This window comes from Periplaneta americana, chromosome 10 (genome assembly GCF_040183065.1).
Source record: "Periplaneta americana isolate PAMFEO1 chromosome 10, P.americana_PAMFEO1_priV1, whole genome shotgun sequence".
NCBI classification, from domain to species: domain Eukaryota; kingdom Metazoa; phylum Arthropoda; class Insecta; order Blattodea; family Blattidae; genus Periplaneta; species Periplaneta americana.
In genome coordinates this window covers 116,281,149-116,292,695 of record NC_091126.1, presented here as the reverse complement: position 1 = coordinate 116,292,695, position 11,547 = coordinate 116,281,149, and positions in this window count along the sequence as shown.

Here is an 11,547-nt window from a genome sequence, read left to right as displayed (position 1 = left end):
ACGCTGTCTGTACGGAAAGTGATGTGCACGGTGTTCTGGGACAGAAAGGGCATTCTGCTCATTGACTTCCTTCCAAGAGGTGAAACAGTGAACGCTGACCGTTACTGTGAAACACTGCGAAAATTGCGACGTGCCATTCAAAACAAGAGGCGTGGAATGCTTACTGCAAGTGTTATGCTCCTCCATGACAATGCTCGTCCACATACGGCTCGGCGCACAGCAGCTGTTTTGACGGAATTTGGTTGGGAGTTGTTTGATCACCCACCCTACAGTCCTGATCTTGCTCCCAGCGATTTTCACGTTTTCTTACACCTCAAGAAATTCCTGTCCTCCGGTGAGCGTTTTGGCAACGACGAAGAGCTGAAGACGTCTGTGACACGCTGGTTCCATTCACAGGCGGCAGAGTTCTACGACAGAGGGATACAAAAGTTGATCCCACGATACGACAAGTGTCTCAATTCTGATGGTAACTATGTTGAAAAATAGCTGAAATATTGCTGTACCTGTTGCCAATAAATGTTTTCCTGAAAGTGTGTGTTCTTTTTTTTTAAATAAGGAAACTTACTTTCTGGATGCGCCTCGTATGTCATCATTTTCCACATTTGTCGATGCATGCCTCATTTTCCGGAGCGGACTTAGGACAATTCAGTGTTCGGAGAGCGTAAGGATTTTCCATTGTTTCTTGATATGCTCAATCTTGTTGCATGAATTGAAGATTAGAGAAACTGTTACTCACCAAAAAGATATAATAACCATACATAATTAACATACGTCTAGAGTTATGGCTATTTACACCCTGAGTAATAGAAGAAATAAGAAGTACTGTAACGAAATACTACGTGGAAGAGTAGAGCAAACGAATAATAATAATAATAATAATAATAATAATAATAATGATAATAATAATGATAATAATAATAATAATAATAATAATAATAATAATAATATAAGAAGGTGAAGGAAGATAGAAAATTACTTGAGGAAAAATAGGAAGTGACGTAATTGGTTTCTACATGTTATTTTTATCAGAAAGCGCGATATGTCAGAATTTTTTGAACTCATGTATTGCACAAAAATCTATATTATTGTTCTAGACACTCAATTTTTACAGTGATTATCAAAATCCGTTTTACGAACCACATGTTGCCGATATTACGTTTCTTGCCAAGTGGATAAAATGAGTTGGCCCAATCGTTGCAACATTCTGGTTTTATGATTCTTCAGGTCGTTTGGTGTGGTGGTACTACACTGGCAGTGTTCCTTACGTAATCCCAGGGGAGATGAAATAGAACCGTGCTAGCCAGGCTTCAGGTCCCATTTATCCAAACCTCCAAACCATCGGCCGTGCAATTGCGTACTTGAAATGGTTGTCACTTCATGGATGTGAGGAGGTGCTTCAAGTCTATGACAGACAGCTCTGGGTTTGTTCTCATATTGCTTCAATAGTAACCATGACATCACCTTATTGCACTTCACACTGCAGAGTACTTTATTGGTCAAAATTAATGCTCTACATAACATACTCTGTTAGTTGTCAGAGTTGAGCTTTACAATTTCAATTTAATGTATTTCAGGAAAGGAGATTTGAAAATAATGTACATGTTCTAGGTATTTTATTTTCCAACAATTGCTTTCAATGTGACGCATACTGTACCTCATGCATTCAAAAGGTGGTTAGAATGTTCAGATGCGATATATTCATTCATTCATTCATTCATTCATTTATTCATTCATTCAAAGTATTCTGTCGAACGGTAAGTCTTTCACTGCAGATCCAGGATTCTTTAATCTTCCCCTTTTCTCGCTTTCCTCTTTATTTCCGCATATGAACCGTATATCTTAATGTTGTCTTATCCGATCTGTTCTTCTGCACGAAAATTTTCTCATTCACCATTTCTTCCAGTGCATTCTTCACATGCTCCATTCTTCTCTATATCCACATTTCAAATGCTTCTAGTAGTTTTTCTTCACTTCGTGCTAATGCCCATGTTCTGCTCCTTACAATGCCACATTCCGCACAAAGCATTTCATAAGTCTCTTCCGTGGTTCTTTTTCCGGCGGCCCGCAGAAGATTTTTTTTCTATTAAAACTTCCTTTGTTGTCTTGGCGTACTGGCACCAGCGCATGTTACTACTTACTTACAGAGTGAGTCAGCCAGGGCTAGACTGGCGCAGCGGAAAGTCGTATGCATAGTAACTGCTGCACCATCGTAGTGATCAGACATCGTAATGCAGCATTCCCTGGCCGATGGATAGGGTGAGGTGGACCAACTGCTTTATCTCCACGCTCACCAGGTCTCAACCCACTGGACTTCTACTTGTGGGGGCACTTGAAGTCGCTTGTGTATTTAACTATTCTGAACGATGTGGAAACTCTCCGTCTGTGAATTGAGCACTACTGTCGGACTCATGTTCATATAATCTTTTTTTCTTTTCTGCATATGAGGAATCCATACCTGATGTTTGGCCCACTATTTTCGTTACACTCTGTATATATTCCATAGAACATGGAGGTATATAGTAATTGATGCTGTGAGAACAAGTTATGAACTAGGGCACATGATTGTCGCAAGACATGGAACTTATTCAGACGGATAATTTATTAAGGGCTGCATTTTAACAACAGCAAACAATGTATGTCGCAATGAACCTTCGAAGTTCGAGACCGTAAACTTGTCGCTAAATACTGTACCTATTCGTGCACAAAAAATTTCCCTAATCTTACATTCGCACACGGCAAAGTAATCTAGCAAACAGAACACAGAACACTGACTGCAGGTACGATTGAATTGTCGTCTGCTTTACGTCATCTGCCCCGAGTCTGTAGGTTTATATTGCCATTGAGTTTGACATGACTGTTCTAAGCGCTACTTGGCTGGACAGGATGCACTTGTAATGCGACAGCCTTTATCGGGAAAGGAAGCTCTCTTTCCTCACGTGCAGATAACCTTCACGTAACGAGACATAATAGTCTTGGCATGAAGCAGGTGCCTGTGAAGTAATCGCCGAGTATAAGAAATCGTTTTCACTCTTCTGAAGTAGCACATTTATAGTCTGCAGTTTTATTGCAAGATTTATTACAAGCTACTGTATTTCTGTTGCATTGAGTCTGAACACGCGATGTTTGACAGATTGAAGGCTGATGTAAGCAACCGTGATCAAGACAAGTTTACGAATTTCAAATGTTTAAAGATTGCCAAAAAGCATTTATTTATAACATAAGTCACTGATAGTTACGATATTCCTCAGTCAATGTTCGCTTATGTACTGTAGATATGATTTCGGTGTGGCTTCGATTCTCCAATTAGACTGATTACCTAGTTGGGGTTTTGTTCCAAGGTTTTCCCTAACTGTAAGGCGAATGTCAGGGAATTCATGGCGAGTCCTATGCCTCATCTCGCTATCAATTTCGTCGACGCTAAATAACCTGGTAGTTGATAAGCGTCGTTAAGTAAGCGACCAAAAATCTTAACGCACCCGTGGCGAAAATGTGACTCGCTAGCACTTTGTGGCTCACAATGATAGCTATGCATTTCTCTTGCTTCCTACCTGCCCCAACCCTCACCCTCTCACTCACTGGAGTCGAAGTCCGTTCCATTTGTATTTGTCTCTGACCTGCGAGTGGCGTATCGTCGCAATGTCTCTCTCGAAACCATGTACCTCTACAAAAACGAGAGTTTCAAGTAGAATGGGAGGACGCATTTTTTTGCTGCCATTATGATGAGAATATTAAATGTATGATTTGTTCACAAGTATTACGAGGAAAACTGTTGCATAACATAAAAAGGCATTATACTATATGTTACTCATGAATAAGGCTAAGACTTTTATGTAATATCAACATGCAAAATATGTACATAATTATGTAACAATATTAGGTGAAATATGTAGTTAAATATGTAATATTACACAACAATTTCTTAAAATATGTAATATTAAAGTACATTAAAATTCAATTTTTATATAAATTTTACATTAAACATTAAGTTACTTCAAGCGCCCTTCATTTCATTAATTATATTTTTTGCAAAATAAAGTGTGATACAATAATTAATTAATTAATTAAAAATGTCGAAATTATATGTAAAATTTAATAAATCCCATTATTCTGTATGAAAAATGCGAATATATAATAGACGCTACACAATTATTTTCATAGTCACTGTTTAAGCGATTTGTCCAATAAACATTATTTTACAGAACTCGATCTACTTACTTCATTTCGAAGTGCAATGTACTATCAGATACATCTCCAAGCTGTACCCTGTATGCTTTGTGTACATCTCGAGATTGTGTTGAGAAATTGTAACAGGTGTTTCAGATCCCCTAAAAATGATGCGGTAATAGCATTTCAAAATTTAGCGAATACACGTCAATATGTTTAGAGAACTGTGGACATTGTCCTCGCGAGTGTTTTAATAACGGAGACAGCAAATAAAATGCTCCCCTTTCCGAGGCACCATTACGTCCACACGAACCGCTGTTTGTTCTTTGAGAAATGGCTGCCGTGTCAACAGAGTGACAAGCCTTTCTCCGCTGCGAGAAGATTATTCTGTAAATTGGACGTGTTTCAAGGGGTATACGATCAGGAACTAAGGCCAAAGAAAAAGATTTTCCTCCATGTTACGAATCCACTTGTGTTTATTTCTTCTCCGATACTTTGTGTACTTGTTGCCATGTGTGATCCGTAGGGACCGTATTAATTTCTTTGATACATTTACCCTTTTGGATACCGAAAATATATTTATGCGTAAAAAGCTGGGGAAATAACGGGAAATTGATATCATAGTGCGAAATACGTCAGTGACCATGAAATATACATCCTTCATCGCAAAAACTACGAAACATGCATGAAAATTGTGTTCAGAATTTGAAAAAAAAAAAAAAAAAAACATGTTCGTGAATTTTGTTTAAGTTAATTTGTTAGTTGTTTGATAGCGCCAACATTTCTGCATTTTCTCAGTGGATTTTTACACACCCACTTTTACTGTCTGTATGTCTATCGAAAAAGATCTTTGCAGCACAACGTTATGCATACGAGGCTATATTTTGATGCGAAGAGGTTTTGGGGCGGGTGGGGGGGAGGACTAGTAGGGAGTTACAGTTAATTCGGTGTGAATTGTTTGCGGGCAGGGTGGTTCCCTACATCTAATATGGACAGTGGGAGAGGCTTTTCTGCGTACACGAAAGTACACATTGACTCGCATAAATCTTCGTCCGGAAAATGTAGAAACTTGGACGTAGTGCAGTGCGGTCATGACAGTGGTGGAAGTGCATATATGTTTGTTCCATCCTCCATTCCCTAAACTAATTATCCATCCAAGATTCGAATTATTTTGCAATATTGCTCAAAGGTCGTGGTAGGGACCTTCAATATATAGTCGTCAACAGCATTAAGGCCTCCCCACACCGACGCGAAATATTCGCACCGGTGGCGAATGTTTCGCTTCGCAGAGTTGCCACTGTCTCAGAGTACATTGCGGTATATGAGTGTGCCCACACCGACGCGAAAGTATCGCCGGATGTCTGCGAATCTGCAGCGTTGAAATTTAGATTCGCCGGCTGCGCGGTTTTTTTCGCTGCCGCCGCGAATTTTTTGATAGTGTTCTGTGAGAAATTGTAAGGAAACATCCAGTTTTATATGATTTATTCTAGAGGATTACAAGTAAGGGAAAAGGGCAATATGAGATGCAATCCAATTGGAATTTAATGAAAGTGGCAAGTTATTCACATCTTTAACATATCTTAAGAGAAAAATTCTAGCTTACATATACGGCCTGTCTATAAGGAATGATTTCATATTCGCATCTTTGTTGCCTTTTATCAGTCCTTCAGAATATCATAACATTGCTTAGTACAGAAATATATTTCTAGAGAACCTACCTATATGAATTATGCGTCATTTAACATCTTACTAAGGTTTAATAGATCAAAGTTAATAATTTTCTTAGTTTAGGAAAGGTTTCATTCTTAAAAGCAAACATATAAGCCTGTATTTAATAGCATTTTTTGTCAAAACTAATCTCATTCATATTTTATTCCTATGAAATACTCTAGGAACATTTGTATTACCTAGTACAGAAGAGTTGTTTCAATAAACATAAATAGGCCTATTAATTGTTTTCATTAAACCTTACGGATTCGCGCTGTATTTCCTAACATTACTACTCGCGTTTGGTGTCACTACAGCTCAATCAATAATAATTAATGTTTTGGACTTAAGCTAATATTTTTATTTTATTATGCGATATTTGTCTACATAATGTTAAAATAACCGACTTGCAATTAATTTTTAAATATTAAATACAATATTATAGGATTGTTGTTTAGTCAATTTTTTAAGAAAAACTCTGAACCTCGCAAATGATACCAAGAAGGCACCACCTATGAGGCAACTAGGCCAGGAGATAATGGAGTAGGGTGGCCAGTTCCTTTCCCCCCTCCATTTCATACATCGCCGAAAAAATTAGCAAAAATCTACACCTAGCAGATACTGCTTCACACTTACACATAAACAGGATAATTTTATTAATTATATGCGAATATCACTACTTGTGGGTCAAACCCCTCCCAGATTTTAGACTTGGCATCATCTCTTGTCTTCCTTCTCTTGAAGGACGCATTATAACAGAATCAAAGAAAAGTTAGAAAAGACGAGACGAAGTAGAGTCTCTTCTGTTTTCGAGATTTTGTTACGCATTTAACACACGTGTATTGTATACTATTTTTGCACGATCATTAATTAGAACTGTATGAATTTTATGATACGTTATGCGTTGAGATCGCATTTTAGTGAATGTAGCCATTATACATTCAAGGGAGTATTAGTTTGCTAAAAAGTTTAATAAAAGTCAGTATGGTTTTCTTTTTGTATCTAATGATGAAAAAACATGAAAAATATGTTATTGAGGGGGTTTAGACGTATTATATTACATTATAATAGAAACGCGGAAGTTGAAGTATAATAATTGTTTCCAAATGTGAATCTATTGATTTCACGGTACTAAAATTATTTATATCGTGTTAGTAGTTTGTTGAACGTACTCTCATCAATTCCTAGAAAATTGCTAAATGATCGAGAATGTTCCAATGTCATCTCTCTCAGTAGGAAAAAAAATATTACTAATAAAGGATCTTTTATTTCATATCACTATTTTCAATTATTTGTATGTCCTGGGATGGTAATTCATGTTATGAGGGATTCTCTGAATATTCGTTTCATAGGTAATTTGTCTTTTCAGATATCTTTAACTTCTTGTTGTTTCTGATGCACTTTTGTATTTTTCTACATGGACTTCACTTTCTCACCCACACTTCTTTCTTTTTTTCTATGTATTCTCTCCTCCAGAGCTCTAAGTTCTTTGACAACGTTTGCAACCGCAAGCACAACATCTAAGGCTAAATACTAGGTATCATCGTTCGCCATTTTGATTCCTTTCTTTTAATAATTTAATTAAATGTATTCTAATATTTCAGTTACATTTATTTTAATATTGTAACTACATTTATTTTAATATTGTGATTACATTAATTTTTAATTGCATTATTTATTTATTTATTTACTACATTTATTTTAATATTTATTATTACATTTCAAAACACATACGAGTAATTAAAACAATTGAAGCGATGGAAGTATTTTGTAAGCGGATTTGAAATCAGAGCAAAGATTTCTGTATTAACAGACAAGCGGTTGTCTTGAGTTCTTCGCCAAGTAAAAAATACTATTTTCTTTAATTCACCGTAACTTGAAAACCAGTAAAGATTTTGAATAGCGGCAACTTTTAAAAGTAATTTCCATTCTTTCTCAACATTTCATTCGCTTTGACCCCCATCTAACGTGAAAAATAAAAAAGTTTACCGCTAACCACTTCTGAAGGTCTAAATGTCTATTTTGAACAGATCACTTCCAAATTAGTATCTTTTCTTTCCCCCGCGTTTTAAAAATAAATTTGATTTCAAAATTTGTTCCATGCTTTCCTCAGACATTGACCTGCGAATCATAAAAATAACAGTGCCATTGATTGACTATCATAGGAGCTACGACATGATATTCCTCTGCATACGCGAAATTTGGTCTCCGTCAGCGCTGCGAATATTTCGCTTCGGTGTGGGGTAACGTGCGAATTTCGTTGCCGCTGTATACGCGAAATATTCGTCGCCGCCACGCCTGCGAATATTTCACGTTGGTGTGGGGAGACCTTTAAACCTACAGAAGACTTAGACGCTATTAAACAACTGGTGTAAGACAATCTATTGGAAAAATGGGAGAGCCATATCCCGACAGATGGATTGGATGTAACGGACCTGTTCTAATGCCGGCGCGTTCACTCGACTGACACCTTGTGATTTTCGGCTGTGGGGTCACATGATGAATACTGATAGGACTTGTTCCCAGCATCATGCAAACCGCAAAAGCCTGTGAAAATTGTGGATGTGGAAATAGCATTGGGATATTACAAAGTCTTAAAACACACACATTTTTCTTGACGCAGGAGGGCTCCATTGTGTTGTGAATGTGCTGGTGGACACTTCCAATGTCCCCTATAATTTGTCACTATTTCTGTAAAAAAAAATACCGTATGAAAACCTCGTTGTCTTTTTTCTAGTTTTCCACTGCCATTAACGCGGTACTGGAGCTATTTCGATTATATTATGTTTATATGTAATAATTAGTGTGTTTTGCAGTGTAGAATACTGTGTACCACTTTAATGTATATAATTTCAAGACAGGAGAATGGAATCGGAAGTTCTCTTAGTTTTTAGTCGAAACCGTTACCACTTTAACGGACGACAGAGTGTGGATGTAAAATTAAAGCATAAACTTATAAAAATTGACTTTCTCTTTGAAGTGTAGCAGTTGCTGTTCCATCTCTGCCAGAACCGAGGACATGGCGTATCGCTGTCTACCGAAACACAGCTCGACGTCTCAAGCTCGAAGTCTGGAGCTACTCACACATAATCGTATTTTTTTCTATTTATTTATTCTAAGGTCTTTTATGACCTCATACTGTTTTTGATTTGGAGCCAACAGCCAGGCATTAAGAAAGAGGACAGGGAAGATTTTTTTATATTTTGTTTTGATGAAGAGCATATCTCCTCATCTCTTGGCTCCAGCTTGCCTCGCAGCTGTGTTCCAGATCATGCGGTCAGCTTAAAAATATCACCCTATTGCACTTTGTTTGAATGCATTAACGACAGACTTGTTACTGTCCAAGGCGACGTGGCCGTCGGATTTTACGAAGAAATATGCGCACACGAGTCGAAATTTTTAACGCGAGACAGAATTTTTAAAATGTCTTGACATCGAGATGAGTTTCATTATGAATGTCTTGACATCCTGTTTAGCTGCGAATGGAGTTAATGGATTTGTGAGTCGCCGTATCACTTCAAGTTGAAAGAAACCAGTTTCGTAAAATAGGTCCGAAGAAACTGTAATTTTAGGAACATAGCATAATGCAGTAAGTGAAGAAAAAACATCTGGCATCGAATTTCACGAATTTAAGAAGGTATGTTTGCTTTTCGCTGGTATAAATTTAGTGAAATACAAAATGAAGTTGTACATATCGTAAATTAATTTTGCGCTGAAATTTGGTATTGTGATTAGATGATACTTCGAGATTGTTAGTAATCTAAAAAAGCATTTTTGTTAAGGGTAATTATATTTGAATTTGGGGTGCAATTTATGCAGAGAAAATTGAAGGGTACACGGGAAAAACGATCAAGGTCCATCAAAAATCGAAATTGAGTTAATAATGTTATCTTATAGTGGAAAGGAAGTACTATCATGTGGTCTAGCTAGTAATAAGAAATCATCGTTCTTGACATTCCACTACATCAATTTCTATTAAATACACACATAACAAAGTATTAAGTGCTTAAACTTTAAAATTCGTTTTTCTCGAAACTTTCTAAAATGGACCTTGATCGTTAGTCCCGTGTACCCTTCAATTGTTTTCCCTGTTATCTTGTACCAAGTGAAATGTTCTTAATGCTTTCTTCTCTGTTTTATTCGTACCGAGTGTGTCAACAAATCCTGCCATTAACAATTGCGTATGTAAATAAAATTATTTAAAGCTTTTCTGCCATGAATTGTAAAATTTATTTGTTTACGTAACGAAAAAGCGAACTTGAAATGATAAAACATTGTTAAATAAAGGCTTTGGTAACACACTCGTTATGAATAAAATAAGGAAGAAAACATGTTTAAAATGTTTAAAGTTCTGCAAGACAACAGGAAAACTAATTCTCCTTACACAAATTACATCCCCTTACTCTTAACAAAAGTTTCCTGAATTATAAAAATTGTTTATGAATCTAGAAATATTGTCTAATCGCTATACCAAATTCCAGAACAAAATTAATTCAAAATATGTCAAAATTAAAGTTTGAATTTTATAAAGTTTATACTAGCGAAATGTGTACACACACCCTTAAGCTCTAAACTCGAAGTGTATCATAATCATAATAATAATAATGGCTTTTTTAACGTTGGCAGAGTTAAGGCCGTAAGGTCTTCTCTTACACTCAACCAGGATTAAAACTTGCTTATCATAGTTGAACATACCTGGATCGGATTTAATTATAGTATTACAGTTTAAAAGAATGGAGCAACATTGATGTTATCATTATCGCATTTGAAAAGGTTGCTAGAAAAATTAATGTTGATGGTAGGTGAACTAATTATTTTGTATTTTACGAACTATTATGTATATTCAATTTTTAAAGTACAACTATAAGCTATTTCACCAAATTGTATATAAATAATGCGATTAAAGATCTGCAATCAAGATGTTTGGGGTATAACTTAATCGTAGAAATAACTAACCTAAAATTGTTACAAAATACTGAGCAGTGTAGTGCTAAGAGGTACAAAATTATTAAATTAGTGCTTACATTCCTGCATTAAAAATCCTCTTTTCCTACAAACTGTCTGCGAGAAGACATGGCAACATCAGGTTTTAAGACATATTCTGCAAGATAATTTAAGTTCCAAAAGTGAGGTTAAGTTTTGGCAAACTCTTGAAAATTTGTTTCAGCAACCTGAAGTAAGACACATTAAGTTCAAAACCAGTTCTTTGAACGTAACCTCAACCATTCCTACGCCCCTTTCAGTTGAGAATATGAACTTGATGTATCGAGTAAAACAGGGTACACATTTCTCGATACATCTGAAATCTAGTTGACGTCAGTAGACGTTAAAAGTAAAACAGGATATCTGTATACGGCAAACTACAAACATTGATCACATGCCTCATTTAATACAACAGATGTGTTATAAGTGTGATGTATAAATCAGTGTAATGCATGCGCAGAACGTGTCATCATTTTCTAAATAAGAATTACTGCACAATGTTTAGGTAGGGGAGATCGGGGCAAGTTCGGCACATTAAGCTAAACACTCACATAAGTACAATAAGAATGAAATTTATGTTCCAAAATTTTAATGACAAATACACTTGATATATTTATATTATGTATATGAATTAGAATTTACAAAAATGTGAAGCATTGAATTAAACACAAAAATAAATTAAAGATGCTAAAT